Source organism: Ursus maritimus, unplaced genomic scaffold (genome assembly GCF_017311325.1).
Source record: "Ursus maritimus isolate PB19 unplaced genomic scaffold, ASM1731132v1 scaffold_4, whole genome shotgun sequence".
In the NCBI taxonomy this organism is placed as follows: domain Eukaryota; kingdom Metazoa; phylum Chordata; class Mammalia; order Carnivora; family Ursidae; genus Ursus; species Ursus maritimus.
In genome coordinates this window covers 2,936,750-2,959,286 of record NW_024426552.1, presented here as the reverse complement: position 1 = coordinate 2,959,286, position 22,537 = coordinate 2,936,750, and the positions used below count along the sequence as shown (strand labels likewise).

General features: G+C 57.7%; 2 long non-coding RNA genes across 2 annotated transcripts; one reads left to right on the top strand and one right to left on the bottom strand.

The window, feature by feature from the left end:
* Window positions 1-1,712: 1,712 nt before the first annotated feature.
* Window positions 1,713-4,401, top strand: LOC103680704. Its single transcript, XR_573152.2, has 3 exons — window positions 1,713-1,999; window positions 2,196-2,475; window positions 4,319-4,401. It is a non-coding gene; the product is annotated as an uncharacterized LOC103680704 (long non-coding RNA).
* A 1,645-nt stretch (window positions 4,402-6,046) lies between these two features.
* On the bottom strand, window positions 6,047-10,252 carry LOC103680703. The gene is made up of 4 exons (XR_573151.2): window positions 10,086-10,252; window positions 9,248-9,393; window positions 7,891-7,991; window positions 6,047-6,109 (listed from the first exon to the last, which is right to left on the bottom strand). It is a non-coding gene; the product is annotated as an uncharacterized LOC103680703 (long non-coding RNA).
* Window positions 10,253-22,537: the final 12,285 nt, after the last annotated feature.

Sequence of the window (22,537 nt, the reverse complement as noted above, 5' to 3'; positions counted from 1 at the left end):
TCCTCCAGCCCCAAGAACGTCCTGTGCCCGCTGGTGACAAGAGGAAGAGAGTACCTCCCTCCTGGCCTCTCCCTCCCACCTCCTGAGTGGATATTCTTACTCTCCTCCCTCCATCCGCCTGCCTGCTCTCAATGACGCACACAGGCTCCAGCAGCCGTCATGACTCTCCACTCACATCCGTTGTCATTGTCGGCTGTGGAGCTCCTGCCGAGGCCCTGGGCTCCTCCCGCTATTCCCCGGCTCCTTTCCGTCCCAGGGAGTGCTGTCCTTTTCTGGGCCACGGAGGGGGTAGGGGGGTGGGGGTGGGGGGAGGGAGATGCTTGCAAAGCTCAGCCCCCACCTCCCTTCAGGAGAGGAGAAACTCACTGTCCATCTGGGGGTGAACTGGGCAGCCCCAGGGGGAGAGCTCTGGGGCTCTGGTGCCCAAGGGACTGCACATGGCCTCCCTTCCCTTCCCTTCCCCTTCCCTTCCTTCTCCGGGTCCCGCAGGGTTCACCACCGTGCTCAGCGGCTTTACGGGTCCTTGCTGGGAATCGGAGCCTCCAGACGCCTCCTCTGATCCTGACACGCACAGTTTTACTCCAAGTCCCAAGTGACATGTGACAGTGTCAACGTCTGTGACTTCCGCTGGGATCCCAGAGCTGGCAGGAAAGGAAAGCAGCTAGCTCCTCGCAAACATGGGGATGCAGGCGATGTCTTCCCAACTTCTTTAAGGCCAGAGAATGCTGTGGCCCAGCTGTGGTGGCGCCCCACCTAGGGGTGGGGGTGGCAGAGGGGGAGGGGGAGGTGACTCTCCCGCTGTGTCCGTGAGCTGGCTGCCCCCTCCTACTGCCCACCTGGACCGCCATATAGCATATCCAGACCCATGCCTGAGAGTCACTCCTGCCCCATGGACGCCCCCGGCACCTGGGCGGGGTGAGTGAGGGGAGGTGCTGGGGAGGGCCCGTGTCGGAGGAAGGATGTTTACCACTGTGAGAAGGGTCAAAGAGGACCACACTGGGCAGTGACCCCTAAAATGGTCTTTGTGGTGAATTCTTGTGGAAGACCAGCAGGAAGAGGGACATGGCCATTTAGGACAGGCTTGCTCCAGCCCCAGCCCCAGCCCTCGTGTCCTGAATCCCCAGGGCAGCCTGGGGAGGGAGGTTCGGGTCTGCACCCCCAGCCCCAGGATGGTGCGGACTCAGTCAAGTGACCACGTGTGAGCTGGTGGGTGCTCGAAGACCTGTGTCTGTTGGGCACTTCGGGAGAGTCTATTAGGGAGGAAGAACAGGGTGCTGGTCCTTCCTGGGGCCTCCTCCCAAAGCCATAAGTTACGTCCATTCACGTGCTGGACATGGATGATGGCTTCTACATTTCCCAGAGCTGCTGTAACACAGGATCGAGGATTGAGGGGCTTAAAACACCGAAATGGATTCTCTCACAGTTCTGGGGGCCAGAGGTTCTAAATCCAGATGTCGGCAGAGCGTGCTTCCCCTGAAAGTTCTGGGGGACAATGTGTTCCCTGTCTCTCTCCCAGCTGCCGGTGCTGCCGGCGGTCCTTGGAGCTCCTTGGTTTGTAGATGGGTCCCTCCGACCTTGGCCTCCATCACCCGTGGCTGAGTCTCCCTGTGTCTCTGGGTGTCCTCGCCTCTCTTAGAGGGACACCAGTCATTGGATTTATGGTCCACCTTACTCCAGTCTGACCTCACCTTAAGTAATCACATCTGCAGAGACCCTGTTTCCAAATAAGGTCAAGTCACAGGTTCCAGGGGTTAGGACGTGGACATACCTTTTTTGGGGGGACACATGGTGCAACCTACAGTGGACGGTAAAGTGTTTCCCTCCCTTTAGGAGCCACTGAGGGGTGAGCTGTGGGCTGTGGCCCGTGGTTCAGTCCTCCCTGGTGGTCACCCAGGCATGGCCTGTGCACCCCAGAGGAATGGCAGCACCCCCCAGGAGTCCCAGCACGCCTGGGTGGCCCATCTCTGTGCCTTGAGGACGAGAGCCGCTGCGGCCTGAGGTGGGGACTCAGGAAATGTGTGCCCTGCTGCTCCGGGCTCCACAGGGACCTGCGGGGATGAGCGCGGACACCGAGGCCCTGCTGTGTGCAGCCACGGCAAGGAGAGCACTGAGGCTCACGCCCTGGCCCGGGCGTCCGGGCCATCCCGTCGAGGTGGGGGCTGTGGTGAGGGACCAGCGAGGCCATCTCATTGCAGGGGCAGACACTTGGCACCAGACCAGCTCCTCTGGAGAATGCCAACCGAAACTTCGGAGGCCAGTGGCCTGGGTGGTTGAACGGAATTAGGACTTTTCCTGCAGAAGAGGAGGAGAAGAATCTGGAAGGTGTGCGCGGGGCAGAGGGGCACGCGTTCCCTGCCATCTCACCACCGACTGCGGGATGAGGAGTGCCCATGTGAGTGTGGACACTGTCTTCTGTGGGGGCCACTCTGAGCACAGTGTCGATTCACCAAGGGACCACATCCTGGCCTCCAACAGGTGAGGCTGGAGGCAGATCTCTGCGGCCAGCTGGCCATGTCCCTTGAATGCGTTTTTCTTAGCCTGGGCAGTCGGGGGCACACGAGGAGAGGGCAAGCCAGCCTGCTCTCCAGGGAACGCTGCATCACGCAAGATGGGGGGCGAGGGCTCTCCCTCCTTCCTTCCACTTAGTCCGTCCTGAAGCTCCTTGAAGGCAGGCTCGGGTGGGCACCAGGGACAAGCTTGGATGCCCACTGTGTGTCCAGTGGCAAGGACTTGATCTCCCAGAAGGATCTCCAGGCAGGGTCCTGGGCCCCCACCCTCACCACCCAGACGCCAGCCCCAGTAACCCCCCGTGGAACATCTCCGTGCAGATGTGCCCCTGGGGAGCTAAAGGCAGGTAGGAGATGCCCCAGCTGGGGAACGTGGAAAGTGCTTCCTCTAACAGCACAGGCACACCCACCCCCCAGTGAGGCGTGAGCTTGTGTGGACGTGCGCGAACCAGTGAGTAAGCGCCTAGCGCAGAGGGCGGCCTGAAACACGCATACTGTTATCACCAGTAAAAGCACTATGGCCGATGGGCATGCAGAGCTGGGTGTCACTCCCAAGTTGACCTTGAGCCCTGGCTCCATAGGAAACCGTCTGCTGCCTCCTCTCTCAGCTGGGGGTATACTCCCCAGGGCTGGAGGGGGTGCACTGGCATCACCGTGTGTCTGGGGGGACCCTGGCACCCTGGTGCTCTCCTAAGTGGGCGACCTCCCCGGGGATCCCAGGCCAGAGCCACACCCTCCGGAACTGGGACTCCTGGGTACAGGGCGGGACAGAAACCGAACAGGCTGTACCCAGGAATGCAAATGACCCTGCCTGAGAAAAAGGAAGGACGTCCAGCCACAGCCCGGTCCTGGCAGCCCCACATACGGACACAGCTGGCAAGGAAAGTTCCCCTGCCCCAAGTCAGCCACTTCCTGTCTTAGTTCTGCAGGGGATGAGGAGAGGTCACCCTGGTCCATAAGGCCTGGGGTCTAGCCAGGCCCGAGGCACAGTTGCTCCGTCCACCCCAAACCCTGTGGACCTCTCTTGTCCATCTGGCCTTGGCAAGCTAGGGAGCCCCTGCCACGGTGACCCCGTTTCCACCCCCAAATGTGGGGCCCAGAGTTGGATAAGCCAGATCGCAGAGGGGCAGTGCCGGCCACTTCACCAGGGTCCACATGGACACGGGGGACCGAAGTCGTGGCAGCTGGGGGCAGGGAAGTGAAGACCGAGTGGGAGCCAGGGACTTCCTGAAGGAGGGGCACTGCTCCCGCCCTCCACGGCCCCAGGGCAGCAGAGCGTCCTCCAGAGGAAGAAGCGGACAGCTGGCCCAGGAAGGACCGTTGCTCAGTGCAGGAAGGGGAGGCCTGTGCTGTTTCTGGGGCAGGAAGGGTCTTCAGTTCAACTAAGTGGGGAGCCCTGGGACCAGCCCGGGGTCACCCGAGCTCCTGCCCCTGGGCCTGGAGACCCGGAGGCCCCTGCCCAGTGTGAGTCTCTCAGCGGCCACGGGCCACCGGGTAGCTGTGGGAGAGGCCCTGGCAGGAAGCGCCCTTGGATGGCGCAGCCGTGGCCAGAGGCTGCCAAGCCCGACACCCACCTCGCAGGGGCCGATACTGGCGTGGGGCTGGGCCTCTCCCGCCGGGGCCGGTGACCGCCGACAGTGCTGGTGACGCACAGCGGTAGCTGACATAGGCCCAGGGGCCGCGAGCATCCCTACCCCGGCCAATAAAGATATCTTGACCCCAGGGAGGCAGGCGGCCACGAAACACTCACACGTGTTCGGAATTTGCCTCCAAGTCTGGAACAGTCATCTGAGCGCTAACTCTTTTAACAGAGCTCCCCTCCCCTCCCCACCCCGTGCGCCGCCGTCTGCGTCCCTGCTTCGGCGATGGTTGTTGGCATCGATGGGCACGTTCGAACCGGGAGGCCAGATGAAGCGGCCACAGATTTTGAAATGCCCACGCGTCTTTATTTCCACCACCATGTGCTGTTTGCAGTAGTTTACTGAGCCCTTCAGGACGCGCTGGGGAACGAAGCTGCTGAAATAGGAAAGCAGCACGGGTGAGGGCCCACAAGTGCCACAGACCAGCCGTGTCACTGCCGGACGGAAGGTGGCTCGACAGAGGACATCCCATATTCCTTTTCCCCGCCTCACATGCTGGATTCTTTCACAGCGGGTTAGCGCCGTGGAACGGTCTCACAGCCTCTGCCCTGGCCCACCTCCGGGATGGGGATCCCCGAGCTATTTCGGGGAGTCGACTCGTTCATGACCTGGAGAAGAACCCTACGCAGGAGACGGAAGCTTTGCTTTTCCTGCAGTGTCTGAACTCCTCAGACAGCGGTGGGACCACCCTGGGGCTGCACGGACACAGGCCGTTGCACCCAGTCCCTGAGGGCGGGGGGGACCCTGTGCGCTGTGTGTGGGGGCCCTGCTGACCTCCTGCCATCCGCACCCCCCCCCGGGGAAATGAGCCTCTTCCTGCTCGGCCCGTGGGCCCTTCCAGGGACTGTCCAGGAGCGACTCCCCCGCTCGGGAGGACGTTCCCTAGGACGGCCACACCTCTTCCCGCAGACGATCCTTACCTCCTGAGCAGAAAGCACCCCGTCTTCTCACGGGAGAGTGACTCTGGAGATCCGGGAATTAAACTCATGGGTTGATGAAATAAGAGTCAAGGATGAAGCTTCTGGTAAGATTGTGTCAGTGGAAATGTCTGGAAAGAAGAGGTCAGCTCAGCGGCTTTCAGTGGAAAACCAGCTTGCTGGGAAGCGTGAAGCTGGAGGGCTCCCCGGAACCTTCTCTGGTTGGATTCCGATGGAGGGCGTGTGCGGGGCCACGGGGACCGTGTGGCTGACGGGACATGCTGGCTGCAGGTCCCACGGCCCCGGCTTGGGCCTTGGTTATTTCTTCTCTCCTTTACAAAATTGTTTTTCCTAACAATAACTTTTTTGTTTAATAAGTTAAAGAACGTTTTGTTTTACTTATGCATTTGATGGATTGCGGTAAAGTACACATGACACAAAGTTTACCGTCGTGACTGTTTCTCACCGCGCGGCCCGGCGACACTGAGCACACTCGCGCTGCTGTGCTACCGTCCCCAGCGGCCACCTCTGGCATTCTTCTCATCTCGGAAAACTGAAACTCTTCCCGCTAACCGGGGACACCTGCTTCCCCTGCGCCAGCTCCTGGCAGCTTCCAGTCTACTTTCTGTCTCTGAAAGTAACTCCTCTAGGTCCCTCCGATGAGCGCAATCACACGGTGTCCGTTCCTTTGTGTCTGACATATGTCACTGAGCATAATGTCCTCTGTCCATCCATGTGGTAGCAGGTGCCAAAATCTCCTTCCTTTTTAAGGCTGAAAAATATTCCACTGTATGTGCAGACCGTGTTTTGTTTATGCATTTATCCGTGGAGGGACCTTTGGGTTGGTTCCACCCCTTGGCTACTGTGAATGACGCTGCTATGAACATGGGTGTGCAGATATACGTTTGAGTCCTTGCTTTCAGTTCTTTTGGGGATATGCGCAGCAGTGGAATTGCTAGGTCATACGGTGATTCTCTGTTTAATTTTTTGAGGAATTTCTATGCTTAATTTTTTGAAGGTTTTGAAGGGTTTCTTTCAAAGTTCCCTTAAAAAAAAATATATATATATATTTAGAGAAGGAGAGAGAGAGATGGGGGAGGGGCAGAGGGAGAGGGAGAGAAAGAATCTCAAGCAGACTCCCTGCTGAGCGTAAAGCCCGACATGGGACTCAATCCCACGACCCTGAGATCACGACCTGAGCTGAAATCAAGAGTCGGACACCCAACCGACTGAGCCATGCAGGTGCCCCTCCCTTTGTATTGCTATAATGATGTCTGACAACTAAGAGGACATGAGAGTCTTGTTCTCTACCTTCTCATTCCCGGCAGAATAAATTAGCATGATTTGAACGTGACGTACGTGCACACCGACCCGGCTGTCAGACCGGGCTCCAGGCACTGGCAGAGGCTCAGGGTTTGTGCTGGCCTGCTGAGGACAGCGTGCACTCACGGAATCCCAGTGAGGCTGTACCAAGGGGGTGTATTCTTTCACCGACCATTTAGAATTGACAGAGCATGATAATAATGGTTGCCTTTACCATCATGTAAAAATTCTGCATGTGGATGTGCTCCCAGCAAATTACCCACCCTCTATGGCAGCAACCTTAGCTGTGGACCCCCAGGATTGTAACGCTGGATCAATGCCAAGGCTGCAGATGGCTCCAGGCCCAGACGGCTTCACGGGTGATTCCACCACACCCTCAAGCTGTGGAGACCACCAGTGCTGCCTCAGTGGCGGCAAAGCATAGACAAGGAAGGACATTTCCAAATTATTTCTATGAAGCTAGCACAGCAGCAACACCAAAACCCAGTGAGGTCAGCACAGAGAGATAACCAGAGCCCCGTTTCACCATTTCACAAATGAACATCAACACAAAAATGTGTAAAACCCCATAAGCCCTGACCTGGGGTTGTAAAGATGGTCTGAGATTAGGAGACCTCTGAAAATAGGTCTCCATGTTCATAGAGCAGAAAACTCATGAGGTTATCTCCACAGAGGCAGACTTTTGATAGAATCAGCACCTACACGTTTAAAAAAAAAAAAAGGCTTGAATCATAAGGATCTGGATTATTCAACTGATGGAAAAAGCCTATTCACCAGATCTCAACCAAAGTGCCAGAGTTGTGCTGAATGAGCAAAACCCAGGAGCCCTGAGATGAACCCAGAGTCGCCCCTGTTGTTTAACCCGGTTCTGGAGGACGTGAGGATGAGAGGGCTGCATGCAGAGAACCCCCTGGGGACAGCCACCTGGAGTGGGAACTCAGCCGAGACGCCCATGTGGCACTGATGAGGACCGAGAGCCTTCTTCTGGTGCAAACGGCAATAGGGAGATCGTGTGATGGGAAAATATTCTGTCTACAACAGCAGCAAAACAGATAAATACTTTGTAACAAATGAAAGAGAAGTGGACAGCTTTGGGCAACAAACTCCACAACAGTTTTCTCTACTGAGTGGGTGAGCAGAAATGGGAAGGGAATCTGCTCTTGGCTGGAAAGACTCAGTAGGGGAAAGGCGTCAAGTCTTCTGCAATTAGACTATGAATTTATTGTGATACCCATGGAATACCAACAGATTTTTTCCGCTTAGAACTAGCCGGGCTGGGGTGCCTGGGAGGCTCAGTCGGTTGAGCGTCCGACTCTTGGTTTGGGCTCAGGTTGTGCTCTCAGGGTCGTGAGATTGAGCCCAGCATCGGGCTCCACGCTCAGTGTGGAGTCTGCTTAAGACTCTTTCTTCCTCTCCCTCTGCCCTTCTCTACCCCACCCCACCCCCCAAATAAAGAAATAAACCTTAAAAAAAAAAAAAAAAAGAAGAACCAGCCAAGCTGACCTTAACGTTCATGTGTAAAAATTCAAACACCTGGGACACTGATTATCAACGTGGAGAAGTCTGATTTTCAGTAGGTCCTGCTGAGACAACTCCATAGTTCTCTGGAAAAAATAAAATTACATCCCTACCTCACTCCCTAAACCTGCATATGTTACAAATATAACAAAGGGTTAGTTGTTGAATTAGAAACCATCAATGTACAAGGAGAAAACAGAGTAGTTTCAGGATGGAGAAGGTCTTCCGAAGTCAACCCAAACTCAGAAGTCGTGCAAAACATCAATAAAGATCCACAATATAAAATCCTGGCCCAAATGAAAGCACCATAAACAGAGACAAGAGACTAGGGAGAAACGAAACAGAGAATCTGCAACATCAGAGGAAAAGCTCTAAATTTATTCCTGTATAAAGAGGTTCTATAGATCAACGTGGCAAAGACCGAAAAAGTAAAGGAAAATGGGCAAAGAACAGAACAGTTCACACACAATACAGAGGCTCTTAAATATATGAAAGATACCCAGCTGCACTGAACAACAACAAAATGGGGGTGGGAGAGGGAGGGAGGGAGGAAGGGAGGGAGAGAGGGAGGGAAAGTTGGAAATGGAGGGTAATCCCACGGAAACCTGGGAGATTGGAAAGACAAAACTGTGTGAAAGCCACAGCGGGACGGGCTGTAGGAGAAAGGTGCTCTTACAGACTGCTGGCGGGGGGCAACTTGGCACACCTCCTGCAGGGACGCTTCTGCAGCCTTTATAATATTTACACTCAACAGCTCCATTTCTAGGGATTTTCCCTGCAGATATGTGCTCGGAAGTGCTACAGAACATTTGCACAAGGATACTGAGTTCAGTTTTATGTGCCATAGTCAAAGGCAGGAGACGGCCTCCATGTCTGCCGATAGGAGCTGGTCAACTAAATCGCACACACGTAGGCAGTGGGATTAGCATCAGGCAGCTGCTAAAAAGCACAAGGCAGCTTTACCTGCAACCAAGTAGTTGCCAAGCGCCGAAGCGAGGTGCAGAACAGGGCATGCACCGCACTACCTGGAGCCACAGGGAGCCCCGGGGCCATGCACCGCCTACCTGGGGGCATGGGGAACCCCAGGGCCAGGTACTGCATTACCTGGAGGCACAGGGAACCCCGGGGCCATGTACTGAGCTACCTAGAGGCACAGGGAACTCCAGGGCCATGCACCGTGCTACCCAGGGATACAGAGAACCCCGGGACCATGCACCACGTTACCTGGGGTCATGGGGAACCCTGGGACCATCACCTTGTTACCTGGGGTCACGGGGAACCCTGGGGCCATGCACCACATTACCTGGGGTCACGGGGAACCCTGGGGCCATCACCGCGTTACCTGGGGTCACGGGGAACCCCGCAGCAGTATCAGCTCTGCAGATAGTCAGTGTGTTGGTTTCCTGGGGCAGCCGTAACAGAAGTCCACAACTGATTGCTTAGAACAGCAGGATGGTCTATTTCATCATGGTTCTGGGGGCTGGAAGTCTAAAACCAAAGTGTCAGCAGTACCACGCTCCCTCTAGGGCTCTAGGGAAGGACGTTTTTTTTGCCTCATCCAGCTCCGGGGGCTCGGGGCGGTCTGGGGCTTGTGCTGCCTGACTCCCCTCTCTGTGTCCGTCTTCCTGTGGCATTCTTCCTGTGTCTGTCTTCTCCCCACTCTTTCGTAAAGATGCTTTCATGGGATTTAGGGCCCACCCTAACCCAGGACAATCTCATCTAGACATCTGCAAAGACCCTTTTGTTAAGTGAGGTCACATTGATAGGTTCCGAGTGGTCCTATCTTTTGGGGGCCCCCATTCAACCCACGGCAGTTGGGAACTGAGGTAAGAAAGAGGTCTTGGCCTGCTCTCTGGGATTTCAGACCGCGTCTTAGAATTAACCATTCTCAAAATAAGTAGTTAGCAATAGTGCCTGGTGTGGAGGAGTCTGTCCCGTCCTGCAGGTGGGCCATTCCTCACTGCTTCCTGATGGAGGAGGGGCACATGGCCAGGACAGGGAAGTGACAGCGCACTGCCAGGGAGTGGCGAGCCCCTCGACTGGGCACCGCTCTTCCATCGCCGGGGAGGGAGGCCATCTCTTTCCAAGTAGAATCTATTTGCACCAAATCTCTTATTTTTAATAATGCAAATATTCCTCACTAATCCTGAAACTTCCCCATTTTATGTTAGGTCACTCACCTCTTATTTTAGGTGACCTCCAGCCACAAACATGCACGCACGCACACACGAACACGCACACACACGCACGCACACACACTGATGCTGCCTCGTGGGAGGACGGGGTTGAGCAGGCATCCCCTTCCTTTCCCAGGTGGCTCCAGGAACAGCTGAGTCCTTTTCTGGCCCTGGACTCAACACCCCCCACCCCAGCTTGGCCTCACAAAGGGTTTCTTTTACCCATGAGACCCCAAGAATTTGCATGTTCCAAAGCTTGGGTCAGTCAAATGCAAACTATTCTATGCAAATATTTTGAGAGCTATTTAGGTCACTTCTCCATTTTTTGGTGAGGGTGGGTTTGCTGCAGTCTTCTGTTCTGACCCTGCCGCCTCCGCCCTCCACCCGACTTCTCCCTCCTGGTCTTTCCAGCTGCTTTTGTGCACAAGCCCCTCCCCATGTCCCAGAATCTACAGACTGCGGGTCTGAAAGAGCGCCCGGGAAATGGCTTATACCCCTGTCTTGGCCAGGATGCTGTGCAGCAGGACCTCTCAACACCTGGTGTGGACACGGAGGGAGGCTTAGCAAAGTCTGCAGACGTTGTGGTTGTCACAACTTTGGGGGGCTGCCATTAGCATCTAGGGGGTAGAGGCAGGGAGGGCGCTCAGCATTCTCCAACACACGGGACGGCCATCAGGAAAGAGTTCTTTGGCTCCAGATGCTCACAGTGTTGGACGGGAAGGCATGATCTAAACCAACCTGACCCGTGGGCATCACGGCCCGTGTCAACGATATCGGGGAGGGGCTGCAAAGCGTGTCAAAAGACAAGCCCTTCTGGAGGAATCCCCAGGCTCCTCTGACTTTGTGGGGAGTGTGCCCCCCTTCTGGGTCTGACCCGCTGCTTGTGGGGGGGTGGGGAAGGTGGCTGGCCCACGGGACCTCAGGTCCCCTCCCCCAAGGACACTTGGCCCCACGCTGGTCTGTCTCTCCCCCTTCTCTTCCTCCTCCTCTGAAGCCGGAGGCCCATTTCTGAGATGTCCTTTGATGTGCTGTGGTGTTGGGTCTCCTCTTCCCCGGGAAGGAGAGATGGTGGGTGGCAGGGGCTCTTACCTGGTGGGTAGGGGGTTGTTGACATAAAGGAGGTGACATGTCACTGTGCCCCTAGTTCTCCTGCCAGCCTGGGCCCTGCTCGGCAATGGGCAGGTGCCCTTCCCTGCCCAGGGATTTGCAGACCAACCAGCAGGGCGGCCCCGACCAATGGGGCCGAGTGCTAATAGCAACAGAACAGGGCGATCCGACAGGGGCAGGAACCATTGGGAGGGCAGGTGGAAGCACTGGGCTAATCCACTTGGGACTCTTACTGCCAAGGAGGTCCCAGGCACCAGTCTGGCCGGGGATGGGGAGGGGCTGCACAGGTCCCGTCAGGGAACCTGAGGTCTTGGTGTGTGACCGCAGGCTCCTGCCAAAGGTAGTAGACGCTTCCCTCAGCTTCTCCCAGAGGACCGGCTCCTTCCAGAGAGGACAGGGGTGGGAGCCTGCAGCCCGCTGCCCCAGGCCTCCGTTAGCACGGCGGGGGCTCTGCTCCTGGCCATGGCTGAGGCCAAGCGTGTCTGTCCTGGGCACGTCACTCACATGGTAACGGCTGACAAAGGACCCCATCATTTTGTCCTCTGGTTGCGGTGCGACCTCATGGATGGAGAGCTGCTTCCTCCCCCCCTTGTCTTCCTCTGAGGGAAACTTCTTGGTTCTTCTTCATTCCACCTGCTCCAGGTCCCCCCACGGGTCACTTCTGAGACCCCATCACTCGGGCCCGCTTGCAGGGCCATTCCCCGAGGGCAGAGCTGCAGGAGGTGGGAGGCAGGGAGGGCCGCTGCAGCCCCTAGCTTCCCTGGGCTTGGGGGCTCTGTGACCCAGGCATGGTTTCGCATCCTGTAGCTGCTGCCTCTGGGGATTCCCCTTACAGCAGCTCAGCTGGACATCTGGGTGGAATTCTGCTTGCGAGGGGGGGTAGGAAAGGCAGGGGGCCCCCTGCAGAGTGGAGGGTCAGGCCCCAGGAGCTGGGAGGGGAGGGGCAGGAAGTAGAGGCATGCAGGGAGGCTGGGTGCGCAGGGTCTGCGCCTGGGAGAGGCTTCTGGGGAGAGGACAGTCTTGAGCTGAGTTGCTTTTGAAATATGTACAAATTCTCTTTGGTGTTTATAAGATCAGCTGAGATCCTGAGCTCAGATAGGAGTGACCTTGTCATAGGAAGAGGGCAGCAAGGGAGCGAGGCGGGCTGCATAAGCGCAGGACTGGAGAGGACCCACCCGAGGGCTGGAACTCGCTCGGGGCTCCCCGTGCTCCCTGTGGGCAGACGACACCTCGTGCTGGCCGTAGGAGAAGGGTGGGGGCAGGGAGTCCAGGGCCAGTAAGAGAGGAACGGGCTCGGCCATGGCCTTTTGAGACACGCCCCCCTTTGCACCACAACAGGGGGCAGTGCTGGCAAAGGGCATGAGGCCGGGCAGGGAGGCAGAGGGGGCAGGGAGAAGATGGCAGGATTGCCAGTGGCAGGGGAGAGTGAGGGGATGCTGAGGACACTTCCAACGTTTCTCTATGGATGACTTGTTAGGGGACCCTGGGCTTCTGGTTGGTACCATTAGGCCATTCACCAAGCCCTGGAATATGGGGGACCGACAGTGAGTTTGGGGCGTGCACCCGTGGGACCCCTGCCTCGGGGGCTGGGGAGCTGCTGGGTGGCTGCAGCTGGGGGTTGATGACCGCACGCTGGCCAAGCACCCGATGCACGGTCATCTGCACAACAGCTCGAGACAGTACTTGCTGTCTCCTCTTGGTGGGTGAGGCAGCAAGGCTCAGAGAGGTCTCCTAGTGTGCTCGAGGCCTGTTCGCGCTGCTCGCTGTGGGGCAGAGGGCTGGCCAGGCTCTCCACTCACCTGTCCCGGGAGCGGGCTGCGGGGCCCGAGGACAGGGAGGTGTGAGCCCATGCACACAGCAGAGGGGAAGCGCACCAAGCAGGAGGCCTTAGCCACACCAGTTTCCCAGAGCACCCCTGGCAGCCTCAGGAGTGGGGCTGGGGACCAGCAGGACTGTCAGAAGTCCCTTCCAAGCAAAGGGGAGCTCAGGACTCCCAGGACTCCGAAACCAGCAGAGGCAGCGGGGTGGGGGGGGGGGCAGGAGGGCAGCTGAGTGGCCGGGAAAGACTACGAGGTCACATTCCCGTCCAGGCAGGTAGCACGGCCCGGCCTGTGGCTGACCCCACGCAGCCGGGTTGACAGCAGGATCCAGGTGAGTAGCCCCAGGTGACACTGGGCCCACCGGGCCAAGAGGCTTCAGAGCTGAGGGCAGGAGCCTGGGGAGCTTCCTGGGGACCGTCCCGGGGCTGCCACAGGCCGGCTGGCACTTTGCGGGTTCTTTTTTTTTTTTTTTTTTTTTTTAATTTTGGTCAATTCAGAGTTAGGTATTTTATTTACGAATAGTGTCCTTTGGAACCTTAACACTGACTCAGGCCCTATGCTAACGCAAGTACTTATTTGATCGCCTGCATATGTATAGAACTCTATGGAGTGGTTCTTTTTTTAATTTAATTTTTTATTTATGTATATTTTTTTATTAGTTTCAGAGGTAGAGTTCGGAGATTCATCAGTTGTGTACAACACCCCGTGCTCATTGCATCACGTGCTGTCCTTAATGCCCATCCCCCAGTTACCCCATCACCCCACACCCTCCCTCCAGCAACCCTCGGTTGGTTCCCTAGAGTTGATGTCTCTTATGGTTTGCCTCCCTCTCAATTTTCATCTTATTTATCCTTGGTGCCCTTCTGCAAGCCCGTGCATGTATTGTTTGCAGTCACCCAGTGACAGGCCCAGGGGGGGTCCCCTGGAAGGTTTGGGCACGTCACAGCCCTGGAATCTTTCAATGGGCACTTATGTGGGGAAAGGGTCTTTGCAGGTATAATTAATGGAAGGATCTCGACATAAGACAACCCTGGATTATCTGGGTGGGCCTCCAATCTGATAAGTGCCCCTACGAGGGACACACAGGGAGAGACGAAGAGGCAGAGGCCGCCACAGCCGAGGGCTGTCGGAGCCACCGGACGCCGGACAAGGCGGGAGGCCTCCTGTCCTGGAGCGTCTGCAGGGAGCAGGCCGTGTGGACACCTTGACCGCAGGCAGAGAGCGCACACTGCTGTTGGAAGCCACCACGTAGATGAGAGTTTGTCAGGGAACCTCAGGGACACCCGCCGCGTCTGGGAAAGTGAGAACAAGCAAAATGCGTATTAGCCCGTGGAGTGAGCATTTTCAGGCAAAATAATTACTCAGGTTTTTGTTTTTTTTTTTTCATTAGAAAACCAAAGTGAAAGCCACATTCAGGTTCAGGGTTTATGTATATGTCGTGTCTCAGAGTACGTTGCCGATCCCCGTTAATCGTAGGGAGCCATCTGGCCCAGACAGATAAGCGGCTGGCTCCGTCACTGCTCCATCCACAGCAAGCTCCCTTCCGCACCAGCTGCTTGGGCGTCCCAGCCAGGGGGCGGTGGAGATGAAGGAGGATGCCTCAGTCAGCTCGGGGTCCATAAGAACAATTTATTTTTCACACTTTTGGAGGCGGCAAGTCGGAGATCAGGGGGTTGTGGGGGGCCTCTCTCCCTGGCTTGCAGATGGCTGCCTTCTCCCTGTGTCCTCACGTGGTACAAAGAGAACCAGTCTCTTCCTCTTGTAAGGACACTAACCCCATCCTGGGACCCACACTCACGACCTCATCTAAACCCAGCTTCTTCCCAAAGTTCCCACCTCCAAATACCATCCCCCTGGGGTTAGGACTTTGACATGTGAATTTGAGGAGGGGGACAAAGTTCAGTCCATAGCAAAGGGCGTGTCCCTGCTGTTTAAGGTTGCTTTCAGAAAGTTGAATATAACACATCTGGTTCAGATTTGTTGGCTAAACTTTAGGCACATGGCCCTACGTAACTGCAAGAGAGGATGGGGAATATACCCAGCTGCACTGAGGGGTTTCTATTACAATGTGCTCAGATAAGAGTTTGGATTCAGACTTTTTCCCAATCATGATACCTCGTGGTCCAAAATGGCTGCTTGAGAGACAGTCATTACCTCTGCATTCCAGCCAAGAAGACATTCCTTACTTAGTCAGAGTGTAGTGTGTGGATATGGTCTTTTATCTACATACAATGTACCCAGCTAAAAGCTGGGGTCCTTATTACTAATGGAAATGGATGGAAAGGGTGTTGGGGGGTAACTAGAAGTCTTTCCTACATCCACCTTCGGGTTGCCTCAAGGATCTTAGAGCCTGATGTATAATGGCACTCTCCTGTTCCCACACAGCCTGCTGTCTACACCACATGCTCCCAAGTGCATGGGCTCGGCTTTCCTTCCCCTTCTCGTCCCAGAATTCGCAACTAGTGAACAACAGGCAGTCACCAGCCTCGCATATGTTTGCTGAGCTAAGGTGAGTTGTACCAGGTGTGGGATCGGGAAGCAGAGGCTGGCGGTCGCTTTCTGACCTCAGGTTAACCTACCACCCATGCTAACGCCTGCCAACCCCCACCCCCCGGCCTTGCGTCTCCTTCAGTTTCAGAGTTTATGAGCCTGGCTCCTCTTAGCAGAGACTTTCCACTCCGTACCCCTCCGTAAAGTTTCAGAGCTCTTTCTAATAAACCCCAGATGGAGGGAACGTTTTGCCCGGCAGCAAGATCATGCCCTGGCATTCTTGAGACATTTAACAGCCAAGGATTGTCCAGAGCTGGGAGAAGGCCATAAAGGACAGACACCGGGTCTCAGGAGGTGACAAGGAACGGGGAGCAGGGAGGGACCATTGCTCAGCCATCTCTCTGCAGCCAGGGGTTTCCAGATGACTCAGCCTGCCCTGTGGGCTCTCGCCTCCTTTATCTGCTCCGTGCTGGGCAACGTGACTCAACCGTGCGCTGCTGAAACTGCCCCGAGCGTGCGGGGTGGTAAGACTGTCCTTGCGCTCCATGGCCTCCAGACGGTAGCGTGCGTCCGCGGAGCGCAAATGGATGGTCATCACTCGCGGGCGCATACGTTTGAGCCGTCAGTGCTAGGGCTGCAAGGCCCAACCTTGAAAGGAGCCGTGCACATCGCAGGGGTCCTCAGGGTGTAGTGGCCAAACCCTGCAGGAAAGCCCCACAGTTATAATAAGCTTTTTCATGACGGCCTTGGGAGGAATTAGAAATATAATTTTTCAGGCACTTACAAAATACCCAGTAATTAGAGCTTATGCACATTAAAGGGGCATGCCGTGAGATTTGTGGCCCCCTTTTTAAAGGAACCAGTTTATAAATTAAAACAATAAAATATGTCCAAGGGAGCGTTAGCCCCATGGTGTTTTCAGTGGCTCCTCTCTCCAGTTCTAGAAAAATCTACCACCGGAGGAAACCAAGGAGAATCTGCCCCTGGCTCATCATCAGAACATTCGAGGCTGTTTGGCCAGATGGAGATGTAAAATTATTATGCGTATTCCCAAGGCGGGGAAAGAGCCTCACGGTTAGCGCTCACCCTGGCAACGTGCCCACTTGAATCAGCTCAGCATAAAACAGGGGGTGGGGGAAATGTGCTCATCCTTTCCAGGTCCTGATGTCGAAATTTAAGTAGCAGGAGGGTTTGCTATTGCATTTCCAGCTCGTAAAATGAGATGCAGGTTGAGGCTTGCATGGGGCTGTGGGGAGGGGCAGTGCCAGCACAGGAGACCCCGTCCCCATCCACAGATGGGCTTGCCGCCTGCCCCCGCCTGCCTCCAGGGGTGGGCTGAATTGTGTCCCCCCAGATGTTGACATCCTAACCCCCGGTACCTGTGAATGGGACCGTAGCTGGAAATAAGATCTTTGCAGATGGCCAGGTTAAGATGAGGCCATCAGAATGGCCCTAATCCTGTCTGATGTCCTTATAAAAAGGAGACATTTGGACACAGAGATACACACACGGAGGGACAATGATGTGAAGATAGGGAGAACGCAGCCACCTACAAGGAACCCCTAGGGCTCCCAGAAGCTGGGAGAGCCCGGAGCAGGGCCCTGGGAAGGACTTCTGGCCTCTGCACCGTGAGACAGAAATGTCAGTGTTTGGGCCTCCCAGCTTGTGACGCTCTGTCACAGCAGACCCCGGACCCTCACCTACCCTAGCTGATGGGACCCAGTGTTACTAGTTTCCTTCTCTGTGACCCGGCCCTCGGCCCCCCCAAGAGAGCCCACCCCAGGCTCCTGCTCATGCCCAAGCCTTCTGGGCCACTGCTGGGAGGTGAAGTCACTTCCTCAGCCCCACCCTGGCGCGGGGGCACAATTCAGAGCTCCTTAGGGTCCCTCCACCTGCCCCCCCAGTGGCAGTGTTGTCTGCCAGCATCATCAAACTTGGACACCGCCCATGGTGAGGGTGCTTGTGTCCTCCGGAGCTCTTAGCATCCCAGTCCCAGCCAAGGCCCCCCTCCTCTCCCGCCCTGCTCCCCCCTGCACCCATCCGGCTCCTTTCTGAGCATGCTTACCCTGGGGGGTGGGGATAGAGCGCAGGAGGCTGCTGGCTTGATTTTTGGGAGGCCAGGGGCACGTTGGTAAATACCCCGGGCCCTCTGATCCCTCAGCAGCAGGTTATGGAGGCTGGGGCTCAGGGTCCTGTTCCCTGCGTTGCCTCGTGGGGCTGCCCTGACTCTGCATTCAGACCGTCCTTCCCAGTGACTTTCCCCAACACAGAGTGGGGACTCCTAGGCCTCCATGTCCCCAGCAGCTGTCATAGCCACCCGTCCCTTAGAACTCGAGATGGGGCCCTGGCCTGGGTCCATGTTCCGGAGGCCCCTCCTTCCCTCAGGTCAGGTGGGTGCCCAGTAAGGGCTCTAGTCCCTCTTTCCAATCCCCTGCCCTGACCACATTCTGGTCTCTACCCGGGCCCCTCTGGCGTCGGCCCCCCTCTCTGGAGGCAGGGGGGTGGGGCGCAGTTGTGCCCTCGGAGGTAAGTGCTCTGGGGGCGGGAGCTGGCCGGGCTGGGACAGGAGGCCTGTGGGGAGGGGCTGCACCTTCACCCTTGCTTCCAACCCCTGAGTCCCCACACAGAAGTGCAGGGGGGTTCGGGGTTTTCACACTTAGGGACAACCCAACACCTGGCTGGAGAGGTCAGCCCTGGAAACTGGCTCAAAGCTGCAGCTGTCAGCGTCGGCCAGGGCCCTCCAGGCCTCCTCCTGGGGCGGCGGTGCCCCTGCGCCTGGCCTCTTGGCCGGAGATGCTCGTGGGCGCCAGGGAGGGGACGGGGCTCTCTGCAGGCCGTGCACAGGCCAGCTGGGCTCTGAGGCTGTAACTTCCCAGCCCAAACAGAAAGAGTGACCCCTGAGCCAACAGAATTATCAGCGGCCTTGGAGGTCCAGCCGGGGGCCAAATGGCAGCCTTCCTGGGGCAAGTCCACGGTGTGTGGCCAGTGGGCAGGATGACTAATCGCAGGGTCCTGGCAACTCTCCAGGGTGCCAGGAGGCCAGGTATTATTCTGGAGGCTGTGGAGTCAGGGTGGGTGTAGAGGGCCGAGGTGGGTGGGGAAGGGATGGGGCTGTCGCTGCAGACAGAGGGATGTGGCAGGGGGACCCCTGGGCCCGAGCGTCATGTGGCAGCATCCGAAGCATTCGGGCCGGACACTGGAGATCTCCAGTGGGAAGGAGGAGGGGTGTGGGCATCAGCTCTGGGAGGCCAGGGCCCCCTGTGTGCGCGCTGACCAGCCGAGCGTCTGATGGCTCCTTCCTACCACAGCAGGGCCTCCTGTTGTCTCCATCACTGAGAAGACAGTGAGCCCACGGAGCCCCCTCCGGATGAAGCCTCAGGGGAGCTCCACCGGTCTGTGGCTCCCCGTGACCTTTCTTCTCTCGGTCTCCTGCTCCTGTGCACAGGCACGTGCCCCTTCCCTGCTGGAGAGCGCTCACCCCGTTGCCTATCCTCAGGGGATTCCCCAAGATGCGGACGCCGTGAAGATGGCGGTGTGAGCGGACTCAAGCGGGTTTGGTCGGGCACAGCTCTCAGGGTGACTGTGGCCCCAGGGCTTTGAGCACCTGGAGCTCAGAGACCCGCACAGCCCCACTGTCTGATCAGGGGTGCTGTGGAAGTTAGCCTGTGTTGGTGAGCAGACACCTTGGCCTGCTCTGTGGCCCGGGGATCCCAGCAGTCTGTCCCGTGGGTGCTCCGGCCCCCATGGGGCCTCCCGAGTCAGGAGCACCAGTCACCAGGACACCCGACCCGTGCTGGACGCACTCCTCGGGTCCCAGTCCGAAGTGTCCCCACCCACATACCTTCAGTACCATTCATTCACCAGAAGAGCCCTTTCTGATGTTCCTCTGCTCACGAGCTGCTGATTCCATAGGAGACCCTGGTACACAGTCCCGTGCTCATTACCGTGGCTGCAGGGCTGAAGGAGGTGGGACAGCGAGCTCCTCGCCCCTCCATGGAGGGTTCTGTGATACCAGCACTGCCTCTTCCTCCCCAGGCTGGGTTCTTGTCCTGGGCCCCGACAGCCCTGATACCTAAAAAGCACGTATTTGAAGCAAATGGCAGCCCATCTGGAGCAGCAGGAAGATTCCAGAAATGCAAGCAAAGTTCTGGCACTCATTATCGCTGGTCTCCTTTTCCCGAGTAGAGGGTGTGGGGCCTCTCCCCAGCTCTGTCTGTCTCTCTGTCTTCAGCCTCTCTCTGAGATGGGAATGAGGCTCAAGGACAGCCGAGCAAACTGACATGAGCAGCGGCAGCCCAGGGTCCGAAGCGCCACTGCTCCCTGCCAGGCTGAACGAAGGACCCGCAAGTCTCTAGAACTTAGGATGGCACCTGGCACACAGTACCTGCTCACTGGATGGATGGAAGGTCTCTAGAACTTAGGATGGCACCTGGCACACAGTACCTGCTCACTGGATGGATGATGGATGGATGGATGGATGGATGGATGGATGGATGGAAGGATGGATGCGTGGATGGACAGAAGGATGGGTAGATGGATGGATGGATGGAAGGAAGGAAGGATGGAAGGATGGATGGATGGATGGATGGATGGACTGAAGGATGGATGAATGGAAGGATGGAAGGAGGGAAGGAAGGAAGGAAGGATGGATGGAAGGACAAACCCTGAGGACATTGTGGGTCACCTACTTCCTCCTCAGGCTGTGACCTCTCATCCGCTGTGACTCAGTCCCACCTGCTCCCTGTCCTCCAGGCCCTAAACATCCAGTCCTGCGCTGTGGCCCGCTAACAAGGACGCAAGAGCTGGGTGTCCTGCCAAGGAGTGTGCGCCCTGCCTGCCTCCCGTCTGGCTCACCCGCCTGGGCCGGAGGCAAAAGCCTCTGTGTCGCTTTTTAATGGTCTGCTTTGTCCGCCTGGCTCTGCACTTGCAGCCAGCCGGTGTGGCTGCTGAGCGGCCGCATGTCGGTCATTCAGGCGGCAGGTCGCCTGTGGAGCCGGACGGCTTCCTGCTGCCCTGGGGAGCCAGCCTGAGACGGACGCCTGCTGGTGCTGAGGGGAGGCGCTGCCGGGGGCGCTGGGGCCGCACCACGCTGCATTTTCAGTGTCTTCCTCAGTGTCTTCTTAGCTGCAAATGCAACCGACTGTGCCACTGCCCAGGTGGGCCCGGGGCCCCGAGGAGGGGAGGGGGTTGGATGGCTTCCCTGCCCGTCTGTCTGAGGGGTGCCTGCTCCCTTTCCACAGCCTTCCCGACCGTCACTCGCGGCAATGTCACGGGGAGGCCCGCCCCCTGCATCCCCAGGCGTGGTTCTGGGACAATGACCCTGAAACACTGGCCCACTTGGGGGGGCGGTCTGCCCGCACACCGGAGCCAGGCAGTCACCAGATTCCTGGGCCATGTTCCCAAGACCCTGCAGGGGGCCTGAAGAGGCTGTGCCTTCCAAGTTGTTTTCCGTCACTCCCGGGGACTCACCGGCAGGAGGTCTGGGAGTAGGACGGCTTCAGGAAGGATGCGGGGAGGGGAGGAGCATGGCCTGGTGCAGAGGCCGGCCCCCAAGGACAGGGGCAGTGCTTGACCCATTCCTGCTGCCGGTGCTATTCTGAGCTCCTTAGCTGTCTGAGCCCTGCAATCCAGAGGCACAGGACGTTAGGCAACTTGTCCAAGGTCACACAGGAGCTGGGTTAGAGGCCCGGCACTGCCCACCCCACAAGCACTGTGATAGGACAGGCAGTGACCGGCACAGCTTTAGATAGGAAGGTCAGGGAGGACTGCTCGGAGGGAGTGACAGAGCAGAAAGGCCTGCAGCCTCTAAGCTCCTTTCCAGCGAGAGAACCCCGACACCCACTGCTCCACAGGGGGCGGGTCCACAGAAGGCCCCCAGCTTGTCTGAGCGGGGACAGCATGGAGACACCCTGCTTCTGAGGCGACAGCCCCATGGGGAGATGAGGCAGGATCTGGGAGGCCGCCCCGGACGAGCCCCAGGACATGAGCTCAGCCTGGGGCTCTATCCTGAACATCGTCTTCCCAAAGACAAGTTGACCACTTCCATTGTTGGCCGTCCCTGTCCTGGCTCTTGCAGGGCCATGCTGCTCCACCCCTGCGTTCAGGACCTGGAGCCCACGCAGCAGACGTCCTGTCCCAGGCCGCCCCCTTAACCAAAGATCTGCCCCCTTCCAGCGCCCTCTGCCCCTGGAGAGGGCAGGTGGTCTTGCTAAGCCGCCCACACAGACAGAACGGAACAAATCAGTTGCCCGATTCTCCTGCCCGGCGTGACCAGCGTCCTCGCCCCCGTGCTTGTACACAAGCCATTCAAGCCACCGAGCCTCCTGCTGCTGGTGTGTGTGAGCGCGCTGAGGCGGCCATGACCAAGCGCCACTAACAGGGGCTTCAAACAGTCGAAATCTATTCTCAGGCCACCCGGAAGCCAGACGTCTGAGAGCAAAGCGACAGGGCTGCGCTCCCTCCTGAGGCTCCGGAGGGGCGTCCTCTCTGCCTCCTCCTGCACCTGGTGGACATCGGTGTCCCCAGCTGGGGGTCACACTGATCCAGCTCCTCGCTGACCACGCGGCCCCTCCCTGCGGGCCGCTAAACCTCCCTCCGCCTTCCTGGGAGGGCACATGTGAAGGGGCAGCCCCCAGGAGCCCCACCAGTCGTGCGTGGGAGCACGGGGGTGCCGGGACCCTGACCTCCTCTATCTCCCGGGGAAGGGTGCGGCAGACCCGACCTCCCCGCCCTGCAGAGACCCTGTGGTGCGTCCCCAGCACTGTCCCCCGTAGGCCCCAACACCCCTGTCTGACCTCAGCCTCCCGGGCACTCTGGCGGGGTTCGGCGTCACTCCCTCCGCACAGGGACGCATCAGGATGCTTCTGGTTGGGCCAGGACTTCAGGAGGACGAAAGCGGCAGGGAATTTAAACGTTCCCGTGCCCACAGCTCGGCAAGGCTTCAGGTCACTCTCAGCCTGTGTCCCCGTGGTCCCTGTGCTTCAAACTTGTGAACTGGGCCCCACTTCACCTCAGTGCCTCCCCTCCATCCCCGCACAG